Source organism: Macaca nemestrina, chromosome X (genome assembly GCF_043159975.1).
Source record: "Macaca nemestrina isolate mMacNem1 chromosome X, mMacNem.hap1, whole genome shotgun sequence".
NCBI lineage: Eukaryota > Metazoa > Chordata > Mammalia > Primates > Cercopithecidae > Macaca > Macaca nemestrina.
Window position 1 is genome coordinate 136,610,824 of NC_092145.1, and position 15,626 is coordinate 136,626,449.

At 45.8% G+C, this 15,626-nt stretch overlaps 1 protein-coding gene across 2 annotated transcripts in view; it reads left to right on the forward strand.

The window, feature by feature from the left end:
* The first annotated feature begins 8,271 nt into the window (after positions 1 to 8,271).
* Positions 8,272 to 15,626, forward strand: part of LOC105478235 (kelch like family member 15) — a 50,160-nt gene continuing 42,805 nt past the window's right edge. Inside the window, exons 1-2 of one of the 2 annotated variants that reach the window (XM_011735362.2) lie at positions 8,272 to 8,318; positions 10,401 to 10,602. The gene's annotated coding sequence lies outside the window, so the exon portion shown is untranslated. Of the gene's footprint in view, positions 8,319 to 10,166; positions 10,603 to 15,626 lie in introns of those variants that run through there. The other variant, XM_071089093.1, reaches the window with a different exon arrangement.

The following is a 15,626-nucleotide window of genomic DNA, read 5'->3' on the forward strand; positions in this document are numbered from 1 at the left end:
CAAGACTTGCTTGAGGCTAGCCCAGTGAAGAAAAACCCAGAGACTCATGTTTCCAGAGGTCAGTCTGTCAGGCAGGAAGGACCCGGGGTTTGAACCCAGCTTCAGTCTGCAGGCTCTGAGGCTGCTCAGGCCGGGAAAGTTCAAGGAAGGGACGTGGTGGTGCTCCACTTCCAGTTCTTTAAAGAATGTTGCTTTTTATTCTCTTAACCTCTTCAAGTGGGTGCAGACTTCTCATAAGGAGCTGGAAGACATTCCTCCCACACTACCCTTCCTGGCCCAACAGAGCATCCAGAAGGCAGTAGGACCTGATTTTTCAGGTACTGGGAACAAGGGGCTCACTGCTTGGACTCTGCTTAGAGTAGGGATGGTAAATATCCTGCTTGCATGGCTTTACCTTCCCTCTAATCCCAAAGCAGGTATGTTCTGGTTGTCACAGAGTTTCATTGAGCCCAGCTGCAGCCACGTGGCCATCTGGAGCTGGTGCTGTAGGTGACCATCTGGTACATTGAGGGGACCGGTTTTCCTCCTTCACTCTATAAGCTGTCATCTTGGGAGACAGGGAAGAGAAGGTGGTGGGCCAGTCCTGTGTCCTCCTCCACTTCCCATGCCCCTACATTACCCATCTGTGTCTCCTCTGCAAAAGGAGAGGAAGAGGCATTAAGGGATGAAGGGTGATTATGTATTACTTATCCATTTCTGAATAAACATTTGTTATTCCAAAAAAAAAAAAAAAGAAGAAGAAGAAAAAAGCCTGCTGGATTTTCTTTTATTGTGGTAAAAATTTACCATCATAACCATTTTTAATTGTACAGTAGTGTTAGTTTTTGGGTTTTTTTTTTTTTTTTTTTTTTTGATGGAGTCTAGCTCTGTCGTCCAGGCTGGAGTGCAGTGGCATGATCTCGGCTCACTGCAACTTCCGCTTCCCAGGTTCAAGCGATTCTCCTGCCTCAGCCTCCCAAGTAGCTGGAATTACAGGCATCTGGCACCATGCCCAACTAATTTTTGTATTTTTAGTAGAGACGGTTTCACTGTGTTGGCCAGGCTGGTGTCAAACTCCTGACCCTGTGATCCGCCTGCCTCGGCCTCCCAAAGTTCTGGGATACAAGCGTGAGCCATGGCACCCAGCCAGTAGTGTTAGTTACATGTGCATTGTTGTGCAATTGATCTCTAGAACCTTTTCATCTTGCAAAATTGAAACCCTGTAGCCATTTAATTTTTAAGACAGGGTAACGCTATGTTCCCCCCAGGCTGGCCTTGAACTGGGGTTTAAGGGATCCTCCCGCCTTAGCCTTTTGAGTAACTGGGACTACAGGCATGTGCCATCACACCCAATTAAGTTTTACCCTGCTCTCCTGCTGGAATTTTTTTTTTTTTTTTTTTTTTTTTTTGAGACAGAGCCTCGCTCTGTCGCCCAGGCTGGAGTGCAGTGGCGCCATCTCAGCTCACTGCAAGCTCCGCCTCCCGGGTTCACGCCATTCTCCTGCCTCAGTCTCCCGAGTAGCTGGGACCACAGGCACCCGCCACCACACCCAGCTAATGTTTTGTATGTTTAGTAGAGTCTGGGTTTCACCGTGTTAGCCCGATGGTCTCGATCTCCTGACCTCGTGATTCGCCCGTCTCGGCCTCCCAAAGTGTTGGGATTACAGGCGTGAGCCACCATGCCCGGCCATCCTGCTGGATTTTTAATGGGAATTGTTTTGAATCTGTAGATCAATTGGGAAGAACCATCACTTGACAATATTGACACCTCTGGCCAGGCGCGGTGGCTCACATCTGTAATCCGAGCACTTTGGGAGGCCCGAGGCGGGCGGATCATGAGGTCAGGAGATCGAGAGCATCCTGGCTAACACGGTGAAACTCTGTCTCTACTGAAAATACAAAAAAAAAAAAAAAAAAAAAAAAAAAAAAATCGGGGCGTAGTGGCGGGCGCCTGTAGTCCCAGCTACTCGGGAGGCTGAGGCAGGAGAATGGCGTGAACCCGGGAGGCGGAGCTTGCAGTGAGCCGAGATCGCGCCACTGCACTCCAGCCTGGGCGACAGAGTAAGACTCTGTTTCAAAAACAACAACAACAACAACAAACCTCCAATCACAGAGGGCTATCCTGCCTCACCTATGCTTAACATTCTCACCTCCCTCACCAAGACAGTGCTGCCTCTTCTCCCAAGTCCCTAAGGCAGCATGAAATTCACCCCTCCTTTTATCCAGGCCTGTGCCCAGACCTCTATGTGTGAAATCATACCCCTACTTTCTCTTCCACTACCCACACACAAAGCTGAGGAGGCCAGAATTGACTTACCTAAAGTCCCTCTCTGCCCTGTATCTAGAAAGAAATTCAGTCTTAGAGATAGTTTTGCAGTCACTAGGTTTTTGTTTTTTTGTTTTGTTTTGTTTTTTGAGACAGAGTCTCATTCTGTCACCCAGGCTGGAGTACAGTGGTGCAATAACGGCTCACTGCAGCCTTGACCTCCCGGGCTCAAGCAATCCTCCCACTTCAGCCTCCTGAGTAGCTGGAACCACAACTTCACAGCATCACGCTGGGCTAATTTTTTGTATTTCTTGTAGAGATGGAGTCTCCCTATGTTGCCAGGCTGGTCTCAAACTCCTGGGCTCAAGCCATTCGCCCCCCTCAGCCTCCCAAAGTACTAGGATTACAAGCGTGAGCCCCTGCACCCAGCCTCACTGTTTTTTAGTTTTTTAAATTTTAATTTAATTTTTTTTGAGACGGAATCTCCCTCTGTTGTCCAGGCTGGAGTGCAATGGTGTGATCTCGATTCACTGCAACCTCCGCTTCCTGGGTTCAAGCAATTCTCCTGCCTCAGCCTCCCGAGTAGCTGGGATTACAGGTGCCTGCCACCACGCCCAGCCAATTTTTTTGTAATTTTAGTAGAAACGGGATTTCACCATGTTTGCCAGGCTAGTCTTGAACTCCTGAACTCAAGTGATCCGTCCTCCTCTGCCTCCCAAAGTGCTGGGATTACAAGCATGAGCCACTGCGTTTTTGTTTTGTTTTGTTTTGTTTTTTAGATGGAGTCTCACTCTGTCGCCCAGGCTGGAGTACAACGGCATGATCTCGGCTCACTGCAACCTCTGCCTCCCGGTTCAAACGATTCTCCTGCCCCAGCCTCTTGAGTAGCAGGGATTATAGGCGCTCGCCACAACGCTTGGCTAATTTTTGTATTTTTAGTAAAGACGAGGTTTCACCATGTTGGCCAGGCTGGTCTCGAACTGCTGACCTTGTGATCCGCCTGCTTCGGCCTTCCAAAATGCTGGGATTACAGGCGTGAGCCACCGTGCCCAGCCATCACTGCATTTTTAAAAGAACTTAGTTTTAGAATCAATAAATAACCTAAGAGCCTACATTCAATCTTGTCTGTATCCTTAACCACAGTCCCCAAACCCTGAGGTTGTGCTGCCGGCAACAGTAATTACTGGAGTGAGTCCGTCCTTCCTTCCTTCCTTCCTTCCTTCCTTCCTTCCTTCCTTCCTTCCTTCCTTCCTCCCTCCCTCCCTCCCTCCCTCCCTCCCTTCCCTCCCTCCCTTCCCTCCCTCCCTCCTTCCTTCTTTCTTTTTTCTTTCTTTCTTTTTTCTTTCTTTCTTTCCTTCCTTCCTTCCTTTTCTTTCTTTCTTTTCTTTCCCTCCCTCCCTCCCTCCCTTCCTTCCTTTCTTATTTTTCCACTTCTTTCGTCATACAACACCATGTAGCAGCTCTTTATTCCTGCTACTCACCTCAACTCTGGCACTCACACTTAGAATGTGTGCGTGTTTGGGTACACATCTACTGAAATGCAGTACTTAAGAACATTTAGCTTGGGCTGGGCATGGTGGCTCACGCCTGTAATCCCAACACTTTGGAAAGCTGAGGCAGGCAAATCACCTGAGGTCAGGAGTTCAAGACCAGCTTGGCCAACGTGGTGAAACCCCGTCTCTACTAAAAATACAAAAAATAAGCCGGGCATGGTGGCGGGTGCCTGTAATCCCAGCTACTTGGGAGGCCGAGGCAAGAGAATCACTTGAACCCAGGAGGCGGAGGTTGCAGTGAGCCAAGACTGCACCATTGCACTCCAGCCTGAGCAACAAGAGTGACACTCCATCTCATAAAAACAAACAAACAAACAAACAAACAAAAAGAATATATGGCTCGTATCTTGAGGCTTCTAAACCATAGTGCTATTTTTCATTGGTTCATAACTTAAAAGTGATTAATTTTGCTGGGCACAGTGGCTCAAGCCTGTATTTTGAGCTACTCAGGAGACTGAGGCAGGAGGATCCCTCGAGCTCAGCAGTTCGAGGCTGCAGTGAGCTATGATCACTATGATCACACCATTGCACTCCAACCTGGGCTACAGAGGGATACCTCATCTCTTAAAAAAAAAAAAAAACTTTTTTAATGATTAATTTTGGGAAAGGGGGTATGTTACTCCTTTTAACATTTTTATTTACTAAGAGGCATTGTCTACGTTGCATTTCAAAGTAAATAGATTTAGTTAAAATGGTGACATTCATTTCATCTTTCATTGATAGTGATAGTGGATGTTTAGCAATTACAGTATTTTTCTATCTGGCTTAGCATAGCACAGTCTTTGTCTTACTCTTATCTCACTGGCTACTCCTTCTCTGTCTCCTTGACAGTCCCCTATCTTGTCCCAGATGACTCCCTCACATTGCTGTGCCCCAAAGCCCAGTCCTCGCTGTACACTCAGCCCCTTGATAATCTCATAACTGAAGCTGAAGCATAATGTTATTTTTCATTGGTTCATAAGGAGCACAAAGATGATTACTTTCTTTTTAAGGTTTTCATTTACAAGGGGGCATTGTCTACACCATGTTTCAAGGTAAATATATTCCGTTAAAATGGCAATATTCATTGCATCTTTTATTGATAGTGGATGTTTAGCAACTTCCAGTAACTTTCTCTGTAGCTTGTAGCATTCCAAACTCTTGTCTGATCTCCTAGAACCAGTTCTCTCTGTTCTCCAGGATGGCTCCCTAGCCCAGGCATGCCTCTGGGCCCAGTCCTTGCAGCTTTTCCTTCCTCCCCACTCCCTTCAAAACTGATCCTCCTGAGGTCTTTGCGATGTCAGGAAATGACAATTTCATCCTTCCAGTTGCTCAGGACGGAAAACCTTGATGTTATCCATGACTCCTCTCTTTCCCTTATCCCTACCTCCAGGAAATCCTGTTGGCTCTTCCTCCAGAATATTTGAAAGTCTTAAGCACTTCTTACCATCTCCACTGTTGCCTCCATCCCATTCCATTCCATTATCGTAATAGTTTCCTAACCCATTTCCCTGCTTCTGCCCTAGTCCACCTAAATTCTGTTATTTACATAGCAGCCTGAGTGTCAAATCATATTAGTCCTCTTCACAAAACCTTCCAGTGGTTCCCAATTTCTCACAGGCCAAAGACCTTACAATTGCCTACCAGGCTTTATACACTCTGGTCCCTAATTTCATTCAAGTCAAGGCTCAAATGATACCTCCTACTTTGATCATCCCAGTTAAAATTGGAACACCCTTCCCAAGCTCTGTTATTTTCCATAGCATTTATCACATTCTGATTGGGGGAATAGATGCCACAGAATTAGTCCAGGCTGACCACCACACAAACAACAAATCTAAAAATAGCAAACCCCACCACACCTGGATTGGGAGTGGGTTAATGAAGAGTCCAGAGTTGCTACAACATATTATCTAAAAGAAACAGGATGTACAAAGAAACAGCAAAGTGTGACCCATACTCAGGAAAATAAGGAGTCAACAGAAAACTGCCTCTGAGGGGTCAGTGTTATTGTGATCAGTGCAATTATAGTTTTTTTTGTCCTGCATTTTCACATAAGATTATATTAGAAACAACTTCATAAGTCATTAAAACTTCTATGAAAATAATATATATATATATATATTTTTTTTTTTTTTGAGGCAAAGTCTCCCTCTTTCGCCCAGTCTTCTGGGTTCAAGCACTTCTCCTGCTTCAGCCTCCTAAGTAGCTGGGATTACAGGCATGCGCCACCACGCCTGGCTAATTTCTTTGTATTTTTAGTAGAGATGGGGTTTCCCATGTTGGCCAGGCTGGTCTTGAACTCAAGTAATCCACCCACCTCAGCCTCTCAAAGTGCTGGGATTACAGACGTGAGCCACCGCACCCAGCCACATTTACCACATTCTAACAGGCCACATAATTTGCTTATTTATTTTGTTTATTGGCTGACACGTGTAATCCATACAAGGGCTAATTTTCATATGTTTTATTCACTGATGGATCCCCAGTGGGTAGAACAAGACTTGGCATGTACTAGGCACTCACAAATACTTATGGAATGAATAACTAAATAGTATAGTAGATTGCAAACCAACAGTTTATGGAATTAAGTAGGAATAAACATACAACGATGTGAAGATCATTTACTATGTTAATTAATATAATAACACGGTACAGTGGAAAGATCATGGGGTGACTGGGTGCGGTGGCTCACACCTGTAATCCCAGCAGTTTAGGAGGCCGAGGTGGATGGATTACTTGAGGTCAGGAGTTTGAGACCAGCCTGGCCAACATGGGAAAACCCATCTCCACTAAAGTGACAAAATTTAGCCGGGTGTGGTGGTGTGTGCCTGTAGTCCCAGCTACTTGGGAGGCTGAGGCAGGAGAATCACTTGAACCTGGGAGGCAGAGGTTGCAGTGAGCCGATCATGCCACTGCACTCCAGCCTGGGTGATAGAGGGAGACTCCGTGTCAAAATAAATAAATAAATAAATAAATAATAATAAAAAGTAAAAAGAAAAGCGATTACCAAGACAACTACCGCAGACTGGGAATTTCTGAAAAGCCTCAACTTTATTTATTTATTTATTTTGAGACAGCTTCTAGCTCCGTTGCCCAGGCTGGAGTGCAGTGGTTCAATCTCCACTCACCGTAACCTCTGCCTCCTGGGCTCAAACCATACTCCTACCTCAGCCTCCTGAGTAGCTGGGACCGCAGGTCCGCGCCACCACGCCAGCTAATTTTTGTATTTTTAATACAGATGGGGTTTCACTATGTTCGTCAGGCTGGTCTCCAATTCCTGACCTCTAATGACCCCCTGCTGCACCCTCCCTCCCCCCACCCCCCGCCCGCCTCGGCCTCCCAAAGTGCTGGAATTACAGGCGTGAGCCACCACGCCCGGCCTGAATTTCTTAAAAAACAAAAACAGGAGGGAGGAGGAGGGTATGCAGTATCCTAAATCCTCAGAACCCCTGGGGAGGAACCTTATTCCAACTCCACCAGCACTCCCAGGCCCAAGCCTCTAGCATACTTCCGACCTCGCTGGCTGCTAGATAGCTATTGAGGAATGTGTATTCTCAAATACTTAGGCTACAGGGCTAAGAAAAGACTGCTTCCATCTGCCTCAGTGGGACTCTACCAGTGTGAAAGGATACTCTCAAGGTATTTAACGACTCCCATTACAGTCCAGAAATTGGTGGGGAAAGTTAAAATATCTTTTCTTTTCTTTTTTTTTTGAGACGGAGTTTTTGCTCTGTTGCCCGAGCTGGAGTGCAGTGGCTCACGCTTGTAATCCCCGCACTTTGGGAGGCCAAGGCGGGCGGATCGTGAGGTCAGGGGTTTGAGACCAGCCTGGCCAACACAGTGAAACCCCGTCTCTACCAAAAATACAAAAATTAGCTGGGCGTGGTGGCGGACGCCTGTAATCCCAGCTACTGGGGAGGCTGAGGCAGGAGAATTGCTTGAACCCGGGAGGTGGAGTTTGCAGTGAGCCGAGATGTGCCACTGCACCCCAGCCTGGGCAACAGAGTTAGACTCCATCTCAGAAACAAACAAAAACAAAAACAAACAAACAAACAAAAAACAAGAAAAGTTAGCCGAGCATGGTGGGACGCGCCTGTGGTCCTAGCTATTCGGGAGGCTGAGGCGGATGGATCACTTGGGCCCGGGAGGTCAAGGCTGCAGTGAGCTGTGATCATGCTTCTGCCCTCCAGCCTGGCCGAGAGTCAGACCGTCTCAAAAAATAATAATAACAACATGAAAATAAGAAATAAGAGTGAAAGAGGCATCATTGGTTGAAGATAACTTTGGGGGGGTGTTATATAGTAAACGTATAGATTGACTGAAAGACACAGCAGTTTTAGAAACTACAATAAGTATCCAAAAAAGCACATTTGAAATTCCCCATATGAGACCTTGCAATGTCAAAATAAGGAGGGGTGGGGGGCACGGTGATCACACAATGGCTATGACATCACTCACTACATTTATACCTGGTACACAGAGCGCAGAAACGTTTCAGCTCTTGCTTGAATGAAGAACAGAAGCCTCTCTTTAGACAGGTCAGTGCCAGATAGTAATGTATAGCTTAAAATGTCTGTTAGTTAATGTACAAAAATCCAAATTCAGCGTTTAGATGTTCGGGAATACTGTATGAAAATTTAAATATTCAGAAGTGGAATGTATGCATTTTTAAAGTTTATGGTTTAATTTTTAAAATTTTGTTGTAATGTGATAAATTCTGGGGTAATTTGTCATATAGTCACAGATGCAAATACAGCAAGCAGGGATTTTAAAATAATGAACAGAAATATCTTAAAGGAGCTATTGGAAAAGATGGAAAGAAAGTGTGAACTTGGGAATTTCTGTGTCTTAGTTTTTTTTAAGCTTGTAAGTTTAAATCGGAATAAGGAAGCTTTTTTCCAAAAGATTGAGGTGATTCTGTTATCTCTCCCACGAAGTAGTCTACTTCAGCAAAACAGTACACCGTGTGCTATTTTGGCCTCGGGAAAGATAGAATGTTCGAGTTTGCTAGAAAGAGATAATGATCGCTTTTAGCGACACCTCTCACGGAAAGTTCATCGGGATATTGGTCTAGAGAGAAAATGGCGGCGGGGGGTGGGGGTGGAGGAAGCCGAAATACCTCACTTTAGGATCTGCTATGGGCAATGGATGCCCTAATTTAAGGTTAATTGTAGAATCACGGGCTTCCAACTGTGTATTTCCGTCATCTACACTTTTCCCACAAAGAGATGCCATAATAAATTTACAAACCAGTCCTATAGTCTAGTTTTATATTCTTAAGTCAAGAAAAGGTAATATTTAAAAAGTACTAGCTAGAATTCTACAGCTGATGTGTTAAAAATGAACAACAAAAATCACTGCCCTCTGAATGTTCGTTCTTATTTTGACGCAAGTGGAGACAGAACAGCTTTTTTAAATCCGGCATTATCTCCGGGTGGTGCAGACATGCAATTTTTTATGAATTTTCCCACCCCTGGGAAATCGATTTCTGAAACGTGTAATTGTTGTGCAGCAAGCCAAGTGGACAGTGACGCAATAATCCACTGCAAGTTGCCTTACAAAAATGATGTCATTTGGCGCAGATCTAGTCACTTTTATAACAGGTAGCTATGGAAAAGCTCCCTCCACGTTGTCCCCGATTCCCCCACCCCCACCGTGGCCAAGATGCAAAAAGACACTTTCCTGGCTTCCTAGCCCTCAACTTGTCGAGGGTGGGCGCACCTCAGTGGCTCGGGGCCCATCGCTTGTGCAGGCGGAGAGGGACCAAGGGGACGAGGACAGCTGAGTGTCCTCAGCCCCGACGGCGGCGCCGCGGGGGAAGCTGCGTCGGGCCCAGTCTGGGGCCGCGACGCCCGGTCGCCTGTTTTCCTCGGTGGGAAACCGCTGGCGTGGCGGGCCGGCAGCCGGGACGCGGGGCGCCGCGGGCGCGGGACAGCCTTCCCCGCCAGCCCCCCACCCCCGTTCCCACACCCGCTCCCGCTCCCGTGGCGCCGGAAGTGACGCGCTTTAGGCTGAAAGATGGCGGCATTGGCGCTCGACCAGGGGGAAGGTAAACACCCGCCAGGCCACAGGCTGGCCCCCTCGGGGCGCCAGCAGGGGCCGAGGGGGGGGCCTCCCGGGCCAGCTCCCCGCCCCCAACGGCTTCCCACCCTCCGCCCTCTCTCCCAGCGTGGCGGGCTTCCGCGTCAAGACGACGGCGCACGGGGCCCCGTGCCGGCCAGCCCCGCCTCCCTGGGCGGGCCCCGGGCGGCTCCCGCGGCCCGCAGGGGGCGCGCGGCCCGGAGCGGCCCCCGGCTCGTGGCCCCGCACGCCCCGCCCCTTCCCCGCCCCTTTCCCGCCTTCCTCCACCCCCGGCGTGGGTGATCCCGAGGCTCGGCGCGCTTCGGGGCAGAAGCTCGGAGACGCCGTCCTCGACGCTACCTTCTCTGGTGCTTCTGTCTCTGCCTGCTGCCCCCCAGCCCTTTCCCCCGCCCGCGGCCCCAGTCGGCCCTCCCGCCGAGCCCCGCCGGGTGCTGCGAGGCCCCCGGCGTTGGCAAGGTCGGTCCGGGCCCCGACGCCGCGCCGCCTCGTGCGGAGCCCGACTGTCTGGTTTCGCGACTCAGCGCTGTCTTCTTTCCCAGGACTTATCCAGAGGGTGCTGCAGGCGAGCACGCTCGTGCCCCGCCGGAGCGACCCGGCTCGTGCCGGCAGCGGCCGCTCGTAGACGTCCGAGAAGCCTGCCGAGTGCCGTCCCGGCGCCCGACCGCCCACCCATCGGCCCGCCGGCCCGGTTCTTCCTGATGCAGACTGCCGTCCACTAGAGGCTGGACAGGACCCCCCGAGGTACGTAGCCGCCCCTGGCCGCCGGCCTGCGGAGCCCGGGCTTCGCCCGCGACCCCGAGCTAGGCACGAATTCGCCGGCCCTCTCTACACGGACCCGAGTCAAACATTGGGTAGACGCCGGGACCTCATTTGTCTTTGAGTTTACTTAAATTGTTTGAAATGTAATTTTTTTTTTTTCCCAGAGAGAGCGAGAAAGAAAAAGGAAGAAGCATAATTCAGCCATTTTTTGCAGCACACAGCTGCAGGTACCATGATTATTTTTTCCCTAACCCGTTCCTTCCCTTTAACAATTCAATTTATGCCTGAAATAGAACTATGCGAAATGCGAGGCATAAAACTAGGAATCGGAAGGTCTGGGTTCGACTTGGGTGACTCTGAGAAAAAATCGCGTACCGAGCCTCGGTTTCTTATCTATGAAATATAGTCGGTAGTACCAACATCGCAGGGTTGAGAGGACTATATGAGGTCATATATGTGAAAATAATCCTTAACTGTAGAGTGTTGTAAGAATTCAAGGCCGTTTTTTAAAGTAACCTTTGCTAGAGTGGTTAATGTAGTGGCTAACTGTTGCTGCCTCTTTATTTCTATATTACAAATAAAAGCAAATAAGTACGGAATAATAGTAAAGCAGTGCTGTGAATCCATAGATCTATAATAGTCACGTTGCTTAGCCTTCCTCCTACGAAGTGCTAACTGCTTATTTAAATAACGGTATTCTTTAATTCAAATGTAACGTTACTGTAGGCGCTTTGCTTTTCCTAGTTCTAGGCCGCTTTAGGCCCCTTTTCTTACTCTGAATATTTAGTTAACACCTTACATTTGTTTAGTCTTTTCTGTTTTCCGAATTTGTTTGCCTTTGTTGATCTGATTAAGTGGTAATTTAGAAAATGCCTTGCAGACATACATACCCTAATTTTAATGCCTGTTTTTCATATCTAGGGAGCAGGATGCTCTAATACTTCTACTAATTTGAAAATTGGTTAAGAGCTTATCAATGCATTCATGTTTCAGTAATCCTTAATAGATCTAGAAATGTATAGAACATTTCAACTTTTTAGCACTTAATGTAATTACATAATTTGATTCTCATTTTTAATCATCACATGTAGTAGGTGCTCAGAGTCACAGTTTATCAGTGGTAGAGGATGTTAACTTGCACTCTTCATTGCTGATTAATTTGGGGAAAGAATAGGATAGTAAATATTTGTGGTTTGAAAATTGAATTTATTTTGCCAGAATTTATATGTGTAACAGATCAGTATGGATCATTTTTACTTGGCACATCAAAAATATAGTATGGTTTGGCTTAAATGGGCCACAAAAAGTGAAAAAGAAGCATTTTTGGGTACATTGTTATTTTTAGCTAACAAATGGTTTTGAGTAGTTAGGTGTTTTATTAAATTTATGATCGTCTAGTCCAATATCAGTTGTCTTTTCAGAGTATGCTTTTGTGTTTTGTAAAAAGGCAGAATAATAGAAGTTGGACAGGATTAACATAGTAAAAGGAAGAGCCTACTTCAAAGTGGTTGGTTTTATAGATTGGATTTATCACTTAACTTGAAGATAAAATTTTGACAAATCATTGCTTTATTGGGAATTTGAAGGTTTGACCTTCTCTCTACCTCGAGTCGGGTTATCTCAGAAACCTAACCTTGACCAGGGCAGGCTTGCCTTCATGGATGTTCAGAAGGGCCCCACGCTTGGTTTAATAATCTGCATGTAAAACTGGGATTGTACAGTATAAGGGTGAATGGTAAAAGTCATGCTAATTTAAATTTTTAATTTTCCTTTACTCAGAACGACATTAAACATAAAATTTAAAAAACACCCATGAGAGCCGGGAGTGGTGGCTCACGCCTGTAATCCCAGCACTTTGGGAGGCCGGGAGTTTGAGACCAGCCTGACCGACGTGGAGAAACCCCGTCTCTACTAAAAATACAAAATTAGCCGGGCGTGGTGGCGCACGCCTGTAATCCCAGCTACTCTAGTTCTAGCTACTCTGGAGGCTGAGGCAGTAGTAGAATCTCTTGAACCCGGGAGGCGGAAGTTCTGGTGATCCAAGATGGCGGCATTGCACTCCAGCCTGGGCGACAAGAGCAAAACTCCATCTCAAAAAAAACGCCGTGAAATAGTCGAGAGATACAGAAGAAAGGAAAAAGCTTTATATTTTACTGCTTTTGACGACTTTTTTTTTTTTCTTTTTTTTAAGACAGAGTCTTGCTCCGTCGCCCAGGCTGGAGTGGAGTGGCGCGATCCTCGCTCACTGGAACCTCCACCTCCTGGCCTCAAAGGATTCTTGGGCCTCAGCCTGCTGAGTAGCTGGGATTACAGGCATGCGCCACCACGCCCGGCTAATTTTTGTATTTTTGCTAGAGACGGGGTTTCACCATGTTGGCCAGGCTGGTCTCAAACTCCTGGACTCAAGTGATCCGCCCGCCTTGGCTTCCCAAAGTGCTGGAATTACAGGCGGGAGTCGCCGCACCCAGCTTTTTTTTTTTTTTTTCCTCTTTTGAGACAGCCTTGCTCTGTCTCCCAGGCTGGAGTGCAGTGGCGCGATCTCGGCTCACTGCAACCTCCGCCTCCTGGGTTCAAGCTATTCTCCTGCCTCAGCCTCTCTGGTAGTTGGAATTACAGATGCGCGTCACCATGCTCAGCTAATTTTTGTATTTTTAGTAGAGACGGGGTTTCACCACATTAGCCAGGCTGGTCTCGAACCACTGACCTCAAGTGATCCGCCCGTCTCGGCCTCCCAAAGTGCTGGGATTGCAGACGTGAGCCACCGCGCCCGGCCATCGCCCAGCCTTTTAACGCCATTTTTCCCTGATTTTGAACAAGAGTCCCCGCAAATGATGTAGGTGGCCTGTTGTCAAGCCTGGCCTTTCCCAGTGCAAATGTTTTGAGAGTGAATAATGTTAACTGTGAGGAGAATGAATCTTTAGCTTAGAGGAGGAGGATTACTTTATTAGCATCTATTTTCTCTGAATTGGAGTGCTATATCTCATGTGGTTTTTATTGAAGAGAAATGAAAGTTGGAGCAATGGGTGAGGCATTGTAGAACAGTGTTTAATCAGGAAGGCTCTGAAGTCAGGCGGACCCCAACTTCACAACTTTCTAATAATTATATAGCCTTGGGCAAGTTACCTAACCTCTGAGCTTTGATGTTCTCATCTTTAAGTCAGGGATGGATACAAAACATGGAAGGTTGTGAGGATTAAATTTATCCGTCTTTCCAACAAATATTTATTAAGCACTTATTATGTGCCAAGCACTGTTTTAGGTGATGGAGATATAACAGTCAATGAAGCAAAACCGCCAAATTGAAGCAGAAAGGAAATTTAAGTAAAATGGATAGCCTGTATTGCCATTTAGTATACTGCAGAGAAAAATAAAGTGGAGGAGCATGGGGATTGTCTGGTTGATGGGGCAGACGGAGTTTTGCAACATTAAAAGAGGGTGTTTGAGGAAGGCCTCACTGAAATGACACAAAAGACCCTAAGGGAACCATATATATCTGGGGATAGTGTGATCCTGGCGGAGGGAACAGGGTGTAGAGAGGCCTTAAGTTGGGAGTGTAGCTGGTTTTCAAGGAACAGCAGCACCAAGGGAGATAGTAATATAAGATGATTATTATTATTGCCATTTTAAGAATCATTGGAAAGGCTCTCATAGTTCATCTCTGCCAAGGGTATATGTTGTATTGCTGCTGGTCCAAAAGTGGAAGGCCTTTTCAGAATTTGAAATTTTAACTTTGGAAACAAATTAGGAAAGGCAAAATATGTTGTCAGGTTTTCTGTTTTTAATGTAAGACCCTTAAAACCCATCAGGCTCAATCACTGAAACATACAAGAATGGATAGAAAAAAATATTCTTTGCTCTGATAAGATCTTTGAATTTAGTTAATGATATATATCATAGACTTTAATGATTTGCAGGAAATCTATATCATAACAGCAAGACCTTCCAAAATATTTAGTTTGGTTCTATAATTCTTATGAGGAACTGAAAGGCTAACATTACAGTATTTGTGATTTCATGTTAGAATAGAACTTAGATGATTTGGGGTTTTATTCCCCAGTAGAGACTTTTCCTAGAATTCTCACTGGATCCAATCTCTAAAGGCTAAGGGAAGCTGTTTTCCATGACATCACTCTTGGACTACTACTAGTCATGGTGTGGAATAAGCAGAGAAGCATTAAATTAAAGTCTTCTGATGAAAAATAGCATTCAAGCAGGAGTGTTTTTTTCTTATAAGGGTTCTTGTATTATAGGATGACTAAATGCTAAACATACCTGAAAAGTGAAGTAATTTGGTGCCAGTCTGGAGGCTGGAGGACCCAGGGCCCTCCTAATAGCTTAGTTAAATGGTCATTTGCAGTTTGGTCCTGAGTTATAAAAATATTTTGATGACAAGCAAGAATTTCCAGTATTAAACACATTAAAGTTAACTTACACAACTGCTCCTCCCATATTAAAGTGAGTTTTCAATTTGAGTAGTGTATTGAGAGTAAAGTGACCGCTAATAGAGCTAAAAATTTAGTCTGTCTTTAAATTTGTCTTTTGTTTTAGATTGGTATGTTGAGTTGAGAAGTTGGCTGCTTTGAGATTGTCGAATTTACATTTTTTCGCTTTATAGGTTACAGAAGTGAGAAATGTTATGACTCAGAAATTAATTCTGTTTTTATCCGTAGTAAGCCTTTGCATTCTCTTTTCAGTATGCAACTGTGGCATTTTCTGCATAGGCATCAATTTTGGTAGGAGAACAGTTTGGGGATGAAGATAGTATGAAATTATTTAAATTTTTCATTGAGGATAAGTATATTATATCAACCTCTGAGAATCTAGCTTTTGCATTGAATACGTTAAGCTTTTGTATGAATTTTCAAGCAGCTGTGGAAGGAATGTGAAAGCAATGAATTATTGCTTATGGCATAAACATAGAGGTTAATTTTGAAATGTCTTTTAATTAATTGCCTAGAATTTTGCCTTCACATCAGAATGGCAGCCTTATAACTGAAAAGGAAGCA